Source organism: Microtus pennsylvanicus, chromosome 4, assembly GCF_037038515.1.
Source record: "Microtus pennsylvanicus isolate mMicPen1 chromosome 4, mMicPen1.hap1, whole genome shotgun sequence".
Lineage (NCBI taxonomy): Eukaryota > Metazoa > Chordata > Mammalia > Rodentia > Cricetidae > Microtus > Microtus pennsylvanicus.
This window is the reverse complement of record NC_134582.1, coordinates 141444163-141462820: the sequence shown is the minus strand read 5'-3', so window position 1 is coordinate 141462820 and position 18658 is coordinate 141444163. Positions and strand designations below refer to the sequence as shown.

The following is an 18658-nucleotide window of genomic DNA, read 5'->3' as shown; positions in this document are numbered from 1 at the left end:
TCAAGTCTCTTAAGAGCTTTCTCATTACCACATTGAAAGCAAGAGGAAATTCACTAATGGAAACAGGGTAGGATAGCCCACTCCGGTACTTAGAAGGCAGAGGCAGGACAGAGCCTGGGCTCACAGTGAGTCTGTCTGTCAGAAAAGAGAGAGGAAGACTTCATGAAGTGCCTGGGGCAGGGATGCTAATGTTCTGTGGACAGACAGTCACCTTCTTGGGAGCAGAGGATTTCTTTTGTGGTCTGTGTTTGCCCTGTGCAGTCTGGGTCCTGCTGGCTGGTAGATGAAAAGCCAGCATTCCTAACACTCTGGACTAAGGCATGGTCTTGCCATGTAAACGCCAACCACTCTACTTCTCTTCCTTCCCATGAGTTTCCATATGTAGTCTGCCCCTTCTCTGCCATTTTAAGCCCCCACCTCACACTCAGGGAGGTGTGGGCATTTCCTATCATTGCCTCCTCTATCTTTGCACATGGCAGCCTCATCTGGAGGAGAACGTCTGTTTCCCAGCAGAAGCAATTCCATTCTAACCATCCATGTAGGTTGCTGGCCCCAAGAGATTTGGATTTAAGTTAAATCAGGGTGAATTTGAGCTGCTGCCTGGCAGCCCTGATGTGATTCTGGGAGCCGCTCTCCCAGCATTCCTTTGGTCCTGACACCTACTCTAAGCCCTTGCCTGGCTGGTCCCACCATTTTTTTCTCCTTCACTCAACTTAGAGTTCTCAATTTGGCCCCATGGGTGACATCTTTTCTCTTGAAGTTATTCTCTGATTATTTACCCACTGTTTTTCTTCTACGCAATTTGGTAGATAGGTAGATTATTAAAATCAATTTGTCCTGGGGGCATAAGTCCTGTTTTTTTTTAAATAAGGTAATTTTTGGGCCAGTTCTGTGGCCTTGATAATAGATGTCACTGCCCCAGCCTTGGGAACTTGGTATGTGTGCTACACAGGAGCCCAGTATCCTACCTCATCTCTCTATGTGTGCTACACAGGAGCCCAGTATCTGCCTCATCTCTGTATGTGTGCTACACAGGAGCCCAGTATCCGCCTCATCTCTCTATGTGGTCTACACAGGAGCCCAGTATCCGCCTCATCTCTCTATGTGGGCTACACAGGAGCCCAGTATCCGCCTCATCTCTCTATGTGGGCTACACAGGAGCCCAGTATCCGCCTCATCTTTTGTATGATTTTTGTATGTTTATATTTGCACCAGACCTGGTGTGACTTTAACCTTGATTGAAGGAATGTATTTCATCTTCTACCTAGTTGCACCTCATGTGTCCTTCCTGGTATCTAAAAATTTACCTTGATGTGTTTTCTGTTCTTGCTTGATGGTGTCTGTGCTGATTAGCGCCAACTGTCAGCTTGACTCAAATCACCTGGGAAGACGGTCTAAAAGACAGATTGTTTACACTGTGTGAGCCTGCGGGCATGCTTGTGTCAGATGCTCTTAAGTTAATTGATATGAAAAGACACAGCCCACGGTGGGTGGCACCATTCCCTAAGCAAAGGATCCTGAATTGTATAAAAACAGAGAACTTGAGCTGAGCACAAATGAGCAAGAAGGTCCGCATGCCTTCCCTTCTCTCTGCTGTGGACTATGGATGCCACGTGACTAGTCCGCATGCCTTTCTTTTTCTCTGCTGTGGACTATGGATGCCACGTGACTAGTCCACATGCCTTTCTTTTTCTCTGCTGTGGACTATGGATGCCACGTGACTAGTCCGCATGCCTTTCTTTTTCTCTGCTGTGGACTATGGATGCCACGTGACTAGTCCGCATGCCTTTCTTTTTCTCTGCTGTGGACTATGGATGCCACGTGACTAGTCCGCATGCCTTTCTTTTTCTCTGCTGTGGACTGTGGATGCCATGTGACTAGTCTACATGGCTTCCCTTCTCTCTGCTGTGGACTATGGATGCCACGTGACTAGTCCACATGCCTTCCTTTCTCTCTGCTGTGGACTGTGGATGCCATGTGACTAGTCCACATGGCTTCCCTTCTCTCTGCTGTGGACTGTGGATGCCACGTGACTAGTCCACATGGCCTCCCTTCTCTCTGCTGTGGACTGTGTACGCCATGTGACTAGTCCGCATGCCTTCCTTTCTCTCTGCTGTGGACTGTGGATGCCATGTGACTAGTCTACATGGCTTCCCTTCTCTCTGCTGTGGACTATGGATGCCACGTGACTAGTCCACATGGCTTCCCTTCTCTCTGCTGTGGACTATGGATGCCACGTGACTAGTCCACATGCCTTCCCTTCTCTCTGCTGTGGACTGTGTACGCCATGTGACTAGTCCACATGGCTTCCCTTCTCTCTGCTGTGGACTATGGATGCCACGTGACTAGTCCACATGGCTTCCCTTCTCTCTGCTGTGGACTATGGATGCCACGTGACTAGTCAACATGGCTTCCCTTCTCTCTGCTGTGGACTATGGATGCCACATGACTAGTCCACATGCCTTCCTTTCTCTCTGCTGTGGACTGTGGATGCCACGTGACTAGTCCACATGGCTTCCCTTCTCTCTGCTGTAGACTATGGATGCCACGTGACTAGTCCACATGCCTTCCTTTCTCTCTGCTGTGGACTGTGGATGCCACGTGACTAGTCCACATGGCTTCCCTTCTCTCTGCTGTGGACTGTGTACGCCATGTGACTAGTCCGCATGCCTTCCTTTCTCTCTGCTGTGGACTGTGGATGCCATGTGACTAGTCTACATGGCTTCCCTTCTCTCTGCTGTGGACTATGGATGCCACGTGACTAGTCCACATGCCTTCCCTTCTCTCTGCTGTGGACTATGGATGCCACGTGACTAGTCCACATGCCTTCCCTTCTCTCTGCTGTGGACTATGGATGCCACGTGACTAGTCCGCATGCCTTCCTTTCTCTCTGCTGTGGACTATGGATGCCACGTGACTAGTCCACATGGCTTCCCTTCTCTCTGCTGTGGACTGTGTACGCCATGTGACTAGTCCACATGGCTTCCCTTCTCTCTGCTGTGGACTATGGATGCCACGTGACTAGTCGACATGGCTTCCCTTCTCTCTGCTGTGGACTATGGATGCCACGTGACTAGTCAACATGGCTTCCCTTCTCTCTGCTGTGGACTATGGATGCCACATGACTAGTCCACATGCCTTCCTTTCTCTCTGCTGTGGACTGTGGATGCCACGTGACTAGTCCACATGGCTTCCCTTCTCTCTGCTGTAGACTATGGATGCCACGTGACTAGTCCACATGCCTTCCTTTCTCTCTGCTGTGGACTGTGGATGCCACGTGACTAGTCCACATGCCTTCATTTCTCTCTGCTGTGGACTGTGGACGCCACGTGACTAGTCCACATGCCTTCCTTTCTCTCTGCTGTGGACTGTGGACACCACGTGACTAGCTGCTTGAAATTTCGACTTTGACCTCCCACACACAGCAATGAACTGTGACTTGAAATTCTAAGATGAAATAACTTTTTCTCTCTCCAAGTTGCTTTTTTGTCAGTACATTTTCTCACACAAAGAAATGAGACTAGAACCGCATCCCAGGTCAGAATACCAGTTTCTCCCAGGCAAGACCCAAATCTTCTCATCTCTGGTTCACGAAAGCCTGGAGCATAAAAGATGCCCAGAAAGTCTTAGTGGCACTTTTTTTGTGCAGCTAAGTTCTGCAGGGAGAAACCTTGCAGCACCCTAGAGCCCAGCCTTGCCCTGGATGAGACTGTGTTCCTAGAGCAGGGTAATGCAAAATGATCAAGATAGAAAGACATCATTGGATGTCTTCATTCCGCAGCGCCTGAATACAGCTTTTGTCTTTCTCATTGTATCTGCTTTATTTTTCTAGATAAAGTGGACCTTACCTCTTAAGATTATGATAGATCTTATGTGAACTGACCACAGTTCAGAAAATCAGACAAGACAAGCCGATGTTCTACTTTTTCTCTTGCTGTCAGTCAAAGGCAGGATTCAGTACACATAAGTCATGTAGATGCCACGGGAGCTGCTGCATGGATGCCCTGCTGGGTCCACTGGGATCTGGGCTCCTGATGTATGAGCATCCACAACTCTGGACCCCAGTTTCCTCATGTGTCAGGTGTGAGCTGTAAAGGCCTTCACTGACAGAGTTATGACACGGCTCAGTACAGGCGGCAGGCAAACCCCATGCTTAGGGTGGTGATGGGGGTCTAGGCAGGGGTCTTATTCTTAAGCTGGTACTTAACAACAGTCAAGCAATCACTAATGTGCTATTCCTGGCACCTCGCATGACTTTCAAATAACATTCAGCTGGAACAGCTTCCTTCTATGTGTTCTCATTTGCTATTCTGGGCTCAGAGCGGAGAATGAATTTTCTCTAGAAAAATGAAAACAAAAAACCCTCTCGAACCAGGTCCTCCTGCATGGACCTGGCCCGCTAAGGCTGACGGGTGAGTGGACAAACGTTTGGGTGGGCCATGGAAGTTCTCAAGCCGTCAGGGCTGCAGGCATGGATGTGACTTGCTGCTATTTGGAGATGCTGTGGGAAGGTGAGTCAGGCAAGAGCTCTGATTTTTCAGTGAGCAAATGTAGAATTTTAATTAGCTTCGAGTCCATTCTCTGCTGGAAATAGCAGAACTCTGAACATTTCTTCAATAGCAGTACAGTAGTTATAACAGTTCTGCAAGGAATAATTTACAGGATGTATTTTTGTTAGCTTAGTGGAACAAGAAAGGCCACATCCAGTTCTAAACTTGATTCAGGCCTAGACTGGCTGTCAAGAGAGTGGTTAGCAGGACCGGTGTCAGGAGCAAGGATCATCTGGCTCGTGTTTACCGCAACATGCGACAACAGGACGTCCACCTAGACGCTCCACACACACTAAAATGTGCGTCCCGAGCAGCCTGTCACAGGGGCTGTTGCCACACGTGGTCAACCAGAACTTGAAATGGGGTTAGTTGTAACCAAATCTGAATTCTTAGCAGCATTCATAATTTTTTACTGCATTCAGATATAATGAACTGAAATTTACAGAGCCACATGGCTACTTTCACGGGACACATATCAGTGAGATTGCAAGTGGGGCCCCCTCAAGCCACCCCACTGTCTGGAGAACCAGCCAGGACTAGAGGAACCTGCATGTTTGCTCCCCCAAACCCTGTTTCTTGGCATAACTAAGCAATGAGTTTAGTCCGATGGCAGGGTGGAAACGTCCATTTAGAAACAGGGATGGGCAGTGTCAACAGCCCCAAAGGAAAACATCTGAGAACAGACTTGAGAGGGGACATGAGGACTAGGGGCCTTCATATTTTAAAAAGAGAGCATTTGGTGTTGTGGACCACCAGTAGAATGTGGATTTAGGGATGGATGCTTCAGTCAGAAGATGGAGACAATGATCAAGCCTAATTCAGACCCATCAAAGCAGCAAGCAGTGACTATGTGGGTTTGCCTTATCTGGAACACATACCTTCCCGTCCCATCTTATCTCCCTAAGTGGAAACTGAAGCACTCCATCATGTCCCATTGCTCTTGGGGGTAGAATCTCACATACCTGCATCTGCCTGAGGTAGCTAATTTACTATCTATATCTCAGTTTACCTGGTTGTTCTCCAGCTCTACAGCTTATCCTGTTTTCTGAAGATATAACCACCCATCTTCCATGTAACTTCTATTAGCGGATTCTTGCACCTACCCTAGGCCTCTCCCCTGGCTGCCTTCCAGACGCCCTCAGATCTCAGGTTTGGGAAGCAACTAGAGCCCCCATATGCAGACCTGGTCCCCTCATTAGTCCTGTCTCCCTCTGAACTGTCACCCCCAGTCTCTGCTGAACACATCTTCACTGTGAGCTTTGCTCACTTGTTTTCCCAAACAAGCTGAATTGGGTCTGGCCTGATTCATTCATCTTTATATTCCCTGAGCCTGAACAGTGCCCAATAAAGCTAGGTGAAAGTGAATGAATTCTATTTCCTAACACTTCCACATCTTTTAAAAGCCTCTTCAGTCTCCGAGGTGACTCATATTCTCTCCAAGCACCATTCCAAAGTTCTTACTGTCCAATAATGGATTGTCATGAAAGCCTCAACTTGAAACTCCACCTACGTCTTCCTTCTCCCCTCCACTTACCACACAGTCTCAGAATCATCCCATTTCCCTAAAGTTAAGCCCAGAGAGATGGTGTTGGCAGACTGGCGTGCATCTGTGACCTGTTCTTGGCAATGCTGCTGGCTTTCTGTTTCCACTGTCCCCCATGGTCCTGTCCTTGACAATGTGGCCATCTTTGTGCTTTCACAGCCTCTTCTCTCCAACCTCCTGGGAGCCCTTGGCCTCCTCACCTACTTTATCTTGGACCCGTCTATTGTCTTCTTCTAAACTCCCAATTTCATTTTGTTTTTTTTTATTAAAAAAAATCTTTGAAAATGGAAATAAAACATAAACTCATTCCAAGCTCTCCTCAGTCCTAATCCACCTGAAACAAGAAACACCATCACAAGGAAGGTCTCAGCTGAACACTGCCAATACTTCAGAGCAAACCTCCCAGATCCACATTTCCTGTTTCGTTCCACTTTCCCTCTAAAGATCAGGATGAAAACTCACATTGATCCTATTTCTCTTTTGCCAGTCCAAACAGTTGGCACTGCATCAGCTTCTTTTTTCTAGGATGAGTTTCTTTTCCCTATTCTCTCTCTGACCTTCACTTTTGAATAGCCCTTGCTTCTTACCAAATTCTTAATATAAATTGCTCTTCTCCAGCTCAATTTTTTGTTTTTATATTTTGAGATGGCTAAAATCACTTTGTAGTCCAGGCTAGCCTCTACTTATAGTGATCCTTCTGCCTCAGCTTCCCAAGGGCTGGAATTATAGGCCTGAGCCACCAAGCCCAGCTTCACAGTTTTCTTTAGTGTTTCTATTCCCTTACTGTGTGCTGGGCACTGTTCTAGGGACATGGCAATGAGAGAGATTTAAAAAGCCCCCATCCTGGCATAGGCCACATTTGTGTGTGTGGCAGGGGGTTACTGGGGGTTGAACCCAAGTCCTTATGTCCACTAGGCAAGTGCTCTGCAGCTTAGATACAGCCTCATCCCTACAGACTGCATTTTATGAAGAAATAGGTATAATATATACATGATGGTATACATATATATAATAGTTATATAAATAGGTATATGTATATTATATAATTATTTTAATATAGATTATAATAAGTTATATAAATGTTATATAAGAATTTTAAAAGCCTGGCTCTATTCTAGTATAATATTCACTATAGAAATTGTAACTTTGTTTTTTAAAGACAGAGTCCTGTCATGCCATATTAAAAATTCTTATTTCCATTGCATTTTGTTTTAATCAAAGGAAAGGATTACACACGCACTGCTACAGAGACAGCTGTGCAGTCCCACCAAGAACAAGATACTGACACACATTTGAAATTGCAGGGAAGGGAAGAAACCCTTCATTCCCTGATCCTGTTCGTATGTGTTTCTGTCTCTGTCACACACACACACACACACACACACACACACACACACACACACACACTATTATTACCATAAGAACCCACTGACAGTGAACATTTAGGGAATCAATCCATCAATTCAATTCAACAAACCTTCTCTGCTACTTGTTTATATCGTAATAGCTAGCAAATTACTGATATACTCAGCAACGAACAGGATCTGCTTTTAGTTCCAAGGAGTTTGCTGTACAACACAGAAATCACCATTCTGTGTAAGGCGAATCTGAGGTACCACTGAGGTGCCTAGGAACTAGGGACGCACCCAAAGACTGGATTGCCCGGAAGAGGAGACAGAGGAAAGGACATCAGGAATGGGGGAGCTCCAGGAGGAGGGGTTCTGGGGCTGAGAAGGTTGTAGAGAGGGAGGGAGAGGAAAGTAGCCTGGGAGCTGCAGACATGCTGAGGGTCTCCGGCCCACTTGGCCACAGGCTTTAGGAAGAACAACTTAATGAGAAAAAGCTTCTTGTCTATACTCCTGGGAGAAAGAAGCGCAGGCTGTAGCTGCTGCAGAATGGCGGCTGGGCTCTGTTCTCGGGGCTCACCTAGGATCACAGCTTGTAGGGGTTGAACTGCTGAGGGCTTTGCCTGCATTCACTCATGAGGTTGTCACAGTGCTCCTGTGGTGGGGACCTTTGATTCTGCTTATTTAATAGATCGGGAGATTGATGCTTAGAGAAGGGAAGTTAATGCCAAAAGATGAATGAGGAGGGCCACCATTGTTCATGCTATCCCGCTCGCAGGGCTAAGAGGGTCTGTGCTCCTTTGTACAGTGTTCCTTTGGCAGTACCTTCTTGAGGAGGGAACACCTAGAGAGAAGTGACTTTGTGACATTCCCAGTAAACCCTGTATAGAAAAGGGTGAAAGAGAACACAAAACAGAAACTCCTGTGTCACCAGCCCTGCAGCTGTGACTTAAGTCCCTCCTGCTGACCTCTCTCTGCCATTCACAGTCCAAAGTTTCATCTTTAGTTGACACATGCTGAAACAATATGATTTGATATTACTTTGAAACCATACAAATCAGTAAAGCGAGGCTATTATAAAATAATCCACCCAGTGCACGGAAGCCTGGCACCATGCAGTACTGTTTTGTGTCTGCCGACTGCAGCAAGCAGGTTAGCCATGACAGAAGTAGATGGTCACGTTTGCTGTCTGCACACATCAAAGGCGATTTTACAATCTCTGCATCAAGCATCAGCCTAGCAACTGATATCTTACACCTGGAATTCTGTCTAATTCAGCCTTAGCCTGATGGTACTACCTCCTTTAAGTGTTTATTTCTTAGAAGCAACGTCTAGAAAGAATTGGCACTCCCTCAGGACAAAGTGGCCTTTGCTGCTGAGACTCCAAGCCATAGTTTCCGAATAGTAGAACCATAATTAGGAAGGTGTCACTTTAAGGAGACACGGTGACAGGGGCAGGCCAGTACACGCTCTGTGGAATGTTGTCAACACAGCACCCACACAGCCAGAAGGCGACTTGGATGAACACGGATTGTTTGCCTATAGGAGTTCCCCATTCTTGTTCCCCTAGTGAGGCTTGCTAAGGATGGAGCCCAGCCCAAATGCATGGGGACCACAGCTGCGCGCACAGGGCCGGATGGCCGATGGCCCAATGGCCCACCATCCCACTCTTGCCTCTCTGAGCTTCTCTTCTCTGCTTACTGACTGGCTGTCCTGGTGCCCTCAAGAATGCAGACAGGGTCTCGTGTGTCCCTCCCAGCAGTACTGTCTGTGGTCTCCACAAATGATTGTTAACCAAATGAAAACTAATTAGACATTAAATTAAATAAGAAAATACATCTGCTTACCCATGAATAAATATGATTTTATGTTTCATACTTCAGATAAAAATTATATTTAAGTTTTAAACAGTTTTAAACAAAGAAATGCTGTTTTAGTGTATTGTTCAATGAAATTATCCCATTAAATTATACCCTTTCTAAAGCATTTGGTGGATTCCAAGCCTTCTAAGTGTCACTAACATACTTTACACACTGTATTGTCTGTATGTTTGACATGTTTTTCAGAAGTATTTTTCTAGATATAAAATTAAAATAGCTCAGTAAGAATAAAGTAAGGGTAGGGAAAAGGAAGGGATAGGTTGGTGGAAGGGGAACCCCAATATTTCAGAATGAGCAAAATCCTCACATTTGCTTTTGAACTGCTTGAAGTTCAACCTCCAGAAACTTTAACCAATCCAAAGGTGTGCACCTCTACCCCGAAGCGCCACTCTTCTGCCCGTGTAATGAGTGTGCACCCTACCCTGGAGTGCTGCTCTTTTGTCTGGGGCAGCTTAGTAGACAATGTTCCTAAAATATGCTAAGAGCTGTCTTCTGTGAGGTGTCAGGGGATCGGGGTGGCTGTCTCCTGGCTCTCAGAAGACCTCTCTTTATTCCAGTTTGCAGTGAAAAATGTAGATATCCCTGTGTCCTTGAGACCAGGACACCTTTGCTATGGGGAGACGAACACTGTATTAGAGGGAGGCCCAGGCATGGAGCAGTATTCAGAACCCAAGAAGAAGCTTCTGAGGGAAGACTCCCATGACCGCAGAATTCAGCTCCTCATGTGAGCACGTTTTAGTGTCCACAATCAGAGGAAGATGGCTCCCACCAGATTCCTCTAACACTTTTCAATCAGTCCGGGAGAGGAAATGTTGACCACTGAGTGCTCATCCGGAAGGCAACAGTTTCTAGCCAAAACAGCAAACACCTTCTTCCAAAAACTCACATGAAAAAGTGAATTCCCAATGAAGAATAAGGGCCTCTTCCATACACCCAACATGGGGAGGAAAAAGCATCTCTGAGGTGCCTTTGGCAAGTTCCCATGAGTATGCTAGACAGAGAATCTTCTGGGATGGACTTTCTTACAAGACTTCTTGGCTCAAGTTGTCTGACTGCAATGAAGTGAGCTGGAGTGGAAACAGGAAGCCTTGGGGTTGCTCTCCTCTCCCCAACTCCTCGGTGCCACTCCCCACACCCCCAGATCCCCAGATTTCACAACTTAGTTCCCTAGTTCATTCCCCTCAGAGATGCCACAGAATGGAAGAGAACACAGAACACAGAGGCCGCCTTAGGGAGGTGTTGCCAGGAGCGCGCGCTCTCTCTCTCTCTCCTCTCCATCCTTCCCTCCTCCCTTCTCTCTTTTCTCTCTCCTCTCTCTCCCCTACCCGCCTTCCCTCTCTCCTTTTCTCCCTCTCTTCTCAGAATCTTTATTCTTGTCTCCTAACATCCTATGCCTCTATAAGATACAGAGCTACTCCTGACCCACCCCTTTGGCATGAGCCTTTAGGTTTCTTGTCTCCCCTCTTTCCCTTCCCCTAGCCTCCCTTCCACCATCATTTCCCCAGCTCTCTGTGGCAGAAACTCAGAGTTATCTCTGATCCACACTCCCACTTCCTCCAAAGTCTCCTAAACTTGGATTTTTTTCCCCTCAGTGTTCCCCTCTTCCTTTTTTCTTCCCGCTATGCTTTGCTGTCACCTGGGGTGTAGCTCTCCTCACCTCAGATAGCAATAATCTTGGAGTCACCTCTCTGCCGTTGCAACAGAGCGATGGGTGAAGGGTGGAAGGTTGACAGACCCCCCAAGGGAGGGCAGATGAGGACTGTGGGGTGGGCCAGCTCAGACTCTCTCCTCACAGTGCTGCTCAGACTGTGGATCTGCTTTTACAGTCCTAGATCCAGGACTTTGGAATAACCATCTTATATCCCTCTCATTTACCAGAGACTCAACAACACTGAACACTTTCGTAAGTACCAATTTCCAATGATGGCCACAAGGACACACTGGCCTGTGTAGAGCTCATGCCAACCCAGGAGCAGAGAGATCACATCATGTTTATTTAAACAAAGATGTTCACAAAAAAATAAAGCCAAAGAAAGGAAATGAAAGTCAGTGGGACAAGTGGCCAAGAAATACAGGGCAAGATGCTCACTGTCACTGGGAAAATGCCATGCAAATCCACAGCGAGATGCCACTCCACACCCACCAGGAAGGCAGAATTGTGAAAAAGAGAAAGTAAGCATTTACAACAAGGATGTGGAAGAACTGAGTCCTCCCACAGCAGTGGCTGGGATGTGAAGACAGCTTGGCTGGTCCTCAAAAAGATAAACATAGAACTACCATATGATCCTGCATTTCCACGCCTACATGTGTGTCCAAAAGAAGTGAAATATGTGTTCATGTGAAATCTTTCATACCAGTGTTTACAATGCCACTATCCACAATAGCTAACAGGTAGAGACAGCCAAAATCAGAACAAACTGGTGAATGGTTAAACAAAATGTACTGTACCTGTGCCATGGAACACCAGGCAGCATACACCAGCCATACAGCATAGCAACACACTGGCACATACCACATCGTGAATGAAGGTTAGAAATATACTAAGCAGGCTGGGGTGTTGCTTAGTGGTAGGTGGCTTGCCTAACATGTATGAAGCCCAGAGTTCCACCCCAACACCACAGAAATTAAAAATTAAGTAAAATGAATCAGATACAAAAGACATATAATGAAGGATCCCATGCAAAGTAAGAAGAGCTCGGGGAAAGCTCAAGAGGGTCTCCGGCACTGGCGTGAAAATGAGGCAGGGTGACTGGCCGGTGGGCATAAGGTTTCCTTTGGAGGTGATGGAAATGTTCTAGAACCAGATTGTAGCAATGGTTACACAAAATTATAAATGTATTTAATGCCACTAAATCACCCACTTGGAAAACATGACAAATTACACATCCCAAACACTTTAGTGCAAGGTTTAAAGAAAGTTAACTAGAGTGGTTTTAAGGTGTTCTAGAATAGGAGTATCAAAAGCTTAGCTGATGATGTAGGGTTTGGGCAGAGCCCTGAAGAGAGGTCACGAGACTGGCAGTAAGCTAAGAGGCTTCAGAGAAGAAGCAGGCAGCTCTGGTAAGTTTGATCACAGCCTCACTCTGTGTCCCCAGAGTGGTGTCCCCTGTGCCCAGCCCCTTTTCTCTAGAGGTCATTATTTCCCATTTCACCCACACACAACAGGGCAACAACTACTGTACTGCCCCCCAATATCTCAGCTGCTTTTAGCTGTTTCTTCTCTGGCCCTTGGGGTGACCTCTGACCCTTCTAGGCTCAGTCTAGGGACTACTTTGTCTTGAGCAGCTTATGCTATTGTGATCCAGGGAATGATGGTTTCAGGCTGAGGCCCAGAGCCCCAAGATTACCATCCATCTGGACAGGGCCTGGGAAGCTCCTGCTTCCTCACCTGTGAAATGAGACCTGTGGAGGACAGCACTGATGATTTCAGGGTGCTGCCACTGTGGTCCCTTCAACTTCATCTACATTCTGTGCCTTAAAAGTCAGCAAGACATTCTGCACTCCCTGGTCCTCCGTGGTGATTGTCTAAGTGATGTAGGTGGGAGTCAGGTGCATGACGAATACCAGGGCTGGCTCTGATATTCTTAGATAAGCCTTCCCCACCTGTGACATTCCAATACAGTGCGGAGAGTGTGCTTGTTTGACTGACAGCCAGTTGATCGATTGAACTGGGTCTAGCAGCTAATAGGAACGAAATTTTCTTCAAGTGAGAGGCAGGGGGAAGGGTGGGGAAGAGAATGAGGAAAGAGAGATAATGAGCCAACGAATACCTTATTCAGTCATGAGCTGTGGTGACAGATTTCATAGGCAGAGAGGCTTACAAAAGGAGGGGAGTGGATGGTGGCAAGGTTTCCAGAAGAAATGGTCCATCTGGTGGATGAATCATTCTTTTCCTCTCAGAGGAATGTAGTTGGTGGTATTCAGAGAAAAATGTTAACAAGTTACAATAGACCTCAGGAAGATCTTTAATCTATCACTGGAGAAAGGTGTAGGTTTAAAAATGACTCAAATAGAACACACAAGAACAGATTTCACATTTTAAAATGGAATAAGATAAATACAGTAGAGTCCAATTGCTTAAAGAGAAACAGCAAGGGAAAGCAGACTGGTGTCACTCTGTGCAGTGTCTAGGACCACTTCCGAAAGGGCTAGTCATGTGACCAGTCCCTGGGCCACTTCCGAAAGGGCTATTTATGTGACCAGTCCCTGGGCCACTTCCGAAAGGGCTATTTATGTGACCAGTCCCTGGGCCACTTCCGAAAGGGCTAGTTATGTGACCAGTCCCTGGGCCACTTCCGAAAGGGCTAGTCATGTGACTAGTCCCTGGGCCACTTCCGAAAGGGCTAGTCATTTGACCAGTCCCAGGGCCACTTCCGAAAGGGCTAGTTATGTGACCAGTCCCTGGGCCACTTCCGAAAGGGCTAGTTATGTGACCAGTCCCAGGGCCACTCCACCCAGCAGAGGATTATTTGGCCTCCAAGGAAGCTGCATCCTGCCTATGTGGGACCTAGACACCCAGCCCTGTCTCCACAGAGAACGCCCTGCATTTCTCTCCACAGAACTTATGTCTTTGTTCCTCCTTCAGAGAAATAGAAACAAACCCTTTCCTCATAAGAAAGCCAGAGAGCAGAGACTCCTTCTGAACCCTGTTTCCTTAATCAGCTTTTCAACAAAACAAGAAAGAAAGAGGAGGGGAATGTTTACCTGAGGAGATCTCTGGTCCTCTGTGTGAGTCTACCGGTTCTTCCGAAGCCACCCGAAGCCTCTGCTGAGAGTTTTCTAAATCCCAAATCTGCCCTTGGTAGAAAGAAGCTCTGTGTGTGAGCTCAGAATAGAGGCTGTTATTTTACCCACGAGGTCCCCAGACAGCCGGAGGAGGGCTGGGCTGAGGCTCCTTGGCACACAGGTGCCATCCACCTCCAGACAACAGAACACTCCTATTAGATGTGAGGCTAGGCGGGGGATGCAAAGAATCCTCAAGCCCACTTTCCCTAAACGAGAGGTTAAAACAGCCATTTTTATTTTTTTAAAGAGGAGGTAGCACATTGGTATGCCTTGCCAAGTAGTCTATGAAGAAGTCTAGGGCTGAGCTGTGCTTCCGGAATGTGGAGTCCTGCACTCAGCACAGGGAAAGTCAAGCCTGTTGGCTGCTTGTCTGCTCAAAGAAGGAAGCTTTAGTAACAAATAACAAAGGTGCAGTGCTAAGCTACACGTTCAGCGTACAGAGTCCTTGTCCTGTGATCCCCCGGATGCAAAGGTGAGGACAGAGCTACTGTGGCTGTTTTACTAAGGTTGACCTGCAGACGGGCAGGAGTGGCCGAGGGTGCATGTGCACACCTTACCTCCTGAACAGCTCATGCAGCAAGACTGCCTCATTTGGGTCAGTAGGCGCCCTCCGCCTTGGGATTGGGCGAATGCAAACACCGGCTTTGAACTTGAAGGAGGTGATTTATGGCACGGGATCAGCAGAGAGAGCAATGCCTGATGGAATGACCAAGGAACAGCTCCAGGCAGCCCATCCCAAGTGCCAAAGGGGTTTAATTCCACTTTTGGAGAAACCCAGGGTATTCATGTTAAGCAAAGTCATAACTCAGTTTTATATAGAGTCTTTTATCTCAAAGGAGTTGGAGATGCTTTTGTACCAAAATGTAAATTATCAAAGGCACCGTCACCACAGGGTTGAAACATGTCTCCTGTCTAGGAGCAGCTGCCCAGGTCATAGCCAGTCAGTCCAGAGCCAGGGTGAGACAGCAGGATGGGCTGCCAGTGACACCCTGCAAGAGAGCATGGCATCTGTGCTTCTCAGCACATTCTTTCCTCCACAGGCCCTCTCCAGCCTGGGTCTCAACTTCTTCCCCAGTCACTCTGACTTCACCTGGCAACTTCTTTCCAGTCCTACGCTGAGGCCCAGACTCAAATTGTGGCCTCAGAAAGGACCTGGTGAACTAAAAGATACATGAAGAGTCTCAAACACGGACCCTCAGAGCAAGGCTTAGTTGGTGTTTTCTTGGACCACATGCCAACCATAGCCTGCCTTTGTCAATGAAATTTGGTTGGTCAGCGAACACACTCATTCTCAGCTGCTGTCCTCGAGAGGACACCTTGGACCTGTTGAATTAAGCAGATGCTTGCGGCTCTGATGCAGCCATAGCCTCCCACAGCCCTTAATCACATCTGTATAGCATGTAACACCTCACACAAAGCAATGCAATGTGCTAAGAGTTCATACTCACTGCTCACGGAATAGCGGCAGAAAAAGGTGTGGAATATGCTCAGAGGAGATGCAAAGGTTCAAAAATCTTATTACATCTATTCGCTTTATGTACATTGGTTTTGTTTATTTTGTTTTGTTTTGCACATTGTTTGTTTGTTGAGAGAAGGTCTTTAAGCTGCTGTCTTGGAACTGTGTAGCCCAAGCTGGCCTTGGATCTACAGATCTGCCTGCTTCTGCCTCCTGAGTGCTGGGACTAAAGTGCACACCATTCCTCACCTGTGTGTGTACTTTTTAATGCATTATTTTTGTTTCTTGGGGAGAAGAAGAAGGAATAAGAAAGTTTTCTTTTTCTATAATCTCCAAAGATAAGCCTTAACACTAACTCCATGATAGAGCCCTAGGCCTCCAACTTTATTATACCTGTATCTGAGAGCTTATTTTACAGAGATCACTGTCTAGCCACACAGATACAGGCTATTTGACTTCCCACACAAGAAGGTGTGCCCACAGGAGACCACTTCCTACGTATAACCCCAGCAGCACAGACATTAAGGGCAACATTGAATAAATGGGACCTACTAAAAATGAGAAGCTTCTGTAAAGCAAAGGACACTGTCACTAAGACAAAAAGGCAACCCACTGACTGGGATAAGATCTTCACCAACCCCGCAACAGACAAAGGTCTGGTCTCCAAAATATATAAAGAACTCAAGAAACTAGACTGTAAAAGGCTAATCAACCCAATTATAAAATGGGGCATTGAGCTGAACAGAGAATTCTCAACAGAAGAAGTTCAAATGGCCAAAAGACACTTAAGGTCATGCTCAACTTCCTTAGCGATTAGGGAAATACAAATCAAGACAACTTGAAGATACCATCTTACACCTGTCAGAATGGCTAAAATCAAAAACACCAAAGATAGCCTTTGCTGTAGAGGCTGTGGAGGAAGGGGTACACTCATCCATTGCTGGTGGGAATGCAAACATGTGCAACCACTTTGGAAAGCAGTGTGGCAGTTTCTCAGGAAATTCGGGATCAACCTACCCCTGGACCCAGCAATACCACTCTTGGGAATATACCCAAGAGATGCCCTATCATACAACAAAAGTATATGCTCAACTATGTTCATAGCAGCATTGTTTGTAATAGCCAGAACCTGGAAACAACCTAGATGCCCTTCAATGGAAGAATGGATGAAGAAAGTATGGAATATATACATATTAGAGTACTACTCAGCAGTAAAAAACAATGACTTCTTGAATTTTGCATGCAAATGGACGGAAATAGAAAACACTATCCTGAGTGAGGTAAGCCAGACCCAAAAAGAGGAACATGGGATGTACTCACTAATAATTGGCTTCTAGCCATTAATAAAGGACATTGAGCCTATAATTCGTGATCCTAGAGAAGTTAAATAAGAGGGTGAACCCAAAGAAAAACATATAGGCATCCTCCTGAATATTAACCTTCATCAGGTGATGAAAGGAGACAGAGACAGAGACCCACATTGGAGCACCAGACTGAAATCCCAAGGTCCAAATCAGGTACAGAAAGAGAGAGAGCACGAGCAAGGAACTCAGGACCGTGAGAGGTGCACCCACATACTGGGACAATGGGGATGATCTATCAGGAACTCACCAAGGCCAGATAGACTGGGTCTGAATAAGCATGGGATAAAACTGGACTCGCTGAACATAGTGGACAATGAGGACTGCTGAGAAGTCAGGAGCAATGGCACTGGGTTTTGATCCTACTGCACGTACTGGCTTTGTGGGAGCCTAGGCAGTTTGGATGCTCACCTTACTAGACCTGGAAGGATGTGGGAGGTCCTTGGACTTCCCACAGGGTAGGGAACCCTGACTGCTCTTTGGGCTGATGAGGGAGGGGGACTCGATTGGGGGAGGGGGAGGGAAATGGGAGGCGGTGGTGGGGAGGAGGCAGAAATCTTTAATAAATAAATAAATAAATTTAAAAAAAAAAGAAGGTGTGCCCAGAACTCTTACCTTTGAAACCCCTCTCCAATCCACCTTCTTTTGTTCCTGTTTTCCTTGTAGTTCCTCGGTATGCAACACTGTCTACTTCTCTGCTTGCCTTTCTAATTGGACCACCAGATTCCTGAGAGCAGAAACTGGAGGATAATGTGTTCCAGGGAAGCCCAGGTTACCTGGTGAGTTTAAAACCAGTATGAGCTATACAGAAGACTATGTCTTTAAAAGAAGAAGGAAGAGGATGGATAAGAAGAGAGGTGAAAAGAAAGAAGAATCAAGCTCACTGTGCTTACCTTTTTAGCTCTCCTCTCCTCAGAATTCAATACAGTAAAAGGTGAGAAAGGAACTCTTCGTCAACGGTGAACACAGAAATAACCCAGCCAGGCTTGTTCTACAGTAGTCTGCGAGGAAATGAGCTAGAAGGCTTTTCTGATCTTCTCTGAAGAGCTTCATAAAATGGTCTTCCTCATGGGTGAACTTGGATTTCTCTTCCTAGCCCCTACCCCTACATGGTACTGACATTTACACTTTCTTGTGTTAGTTGGTCATCTAATTTTAGAAAAACAAGAGAATCTAACTCATTCATCTACACAGGAGCTTTGAAGGCTGTGGTGTCAGATACAAAGGAGATAGCACACGCTTTGGCTTCACTTATGACTCTAAGGTGTGGACATTCCCCAGGTCCTCTAGCATGACACCACTAGAAGACAACGCTATACCCCATGGCTAAGGAAGGAAGCTTGTCCATCAATCCAGGGCATGAAAGGCAACTCTATCGTGGCAGGTGCCGTTGGTAGGAGACTGCCCTATAGGTGTTATCAATTCCCTTGGTGTTATCCAGAGTCATGAATGCAGCAATACCTGAAAGTGCTGGGCAGTGGGCAAAGGCTGGACATTCATCACATGCAGGGCCACCTGGCACCTAGTGGACAAACAGCTTTCTGTTGGCAAACGTGAACTTCTCCACACTGTCTCCTCCCCCAAGTGGCAGCCAGACTTTATTTCTTACAACCAAGAGTCGCACAGTGACATACATCACAAAAACCACAACTCATTTGAAGTTAGGAGGGGCTAGAAATGGGATTCATTATGGCATTATTTATTTTAAAAGGCCAGGAATCCAAGCCAAAAAAAAAA

General features: G+C 46.5%; 1 protein-coding gene across 1 annotated transcript in view; it reads right to left on the bottom strand.

Annotated features, from left to right (window-relative positions):
* Window positions 1–14156, bottom strand: part of Jcad (junctional cadherin 5 associated) — a 69292-nt gene extending 55136 nt beyond the window's left edge. Inside the window, exon 1 of the mRNA XM_075970701.1 lies at window positions 14024–14156. The gene's annotated coding sequence lies outside the window, so the exon portion shown is untranslated. The remainder of the gene's footprint in view (window positions 1–14023) is intronic.
* Between the last annotated feature and the right edge of the window lie 4502 nt (window positions 14157–18658).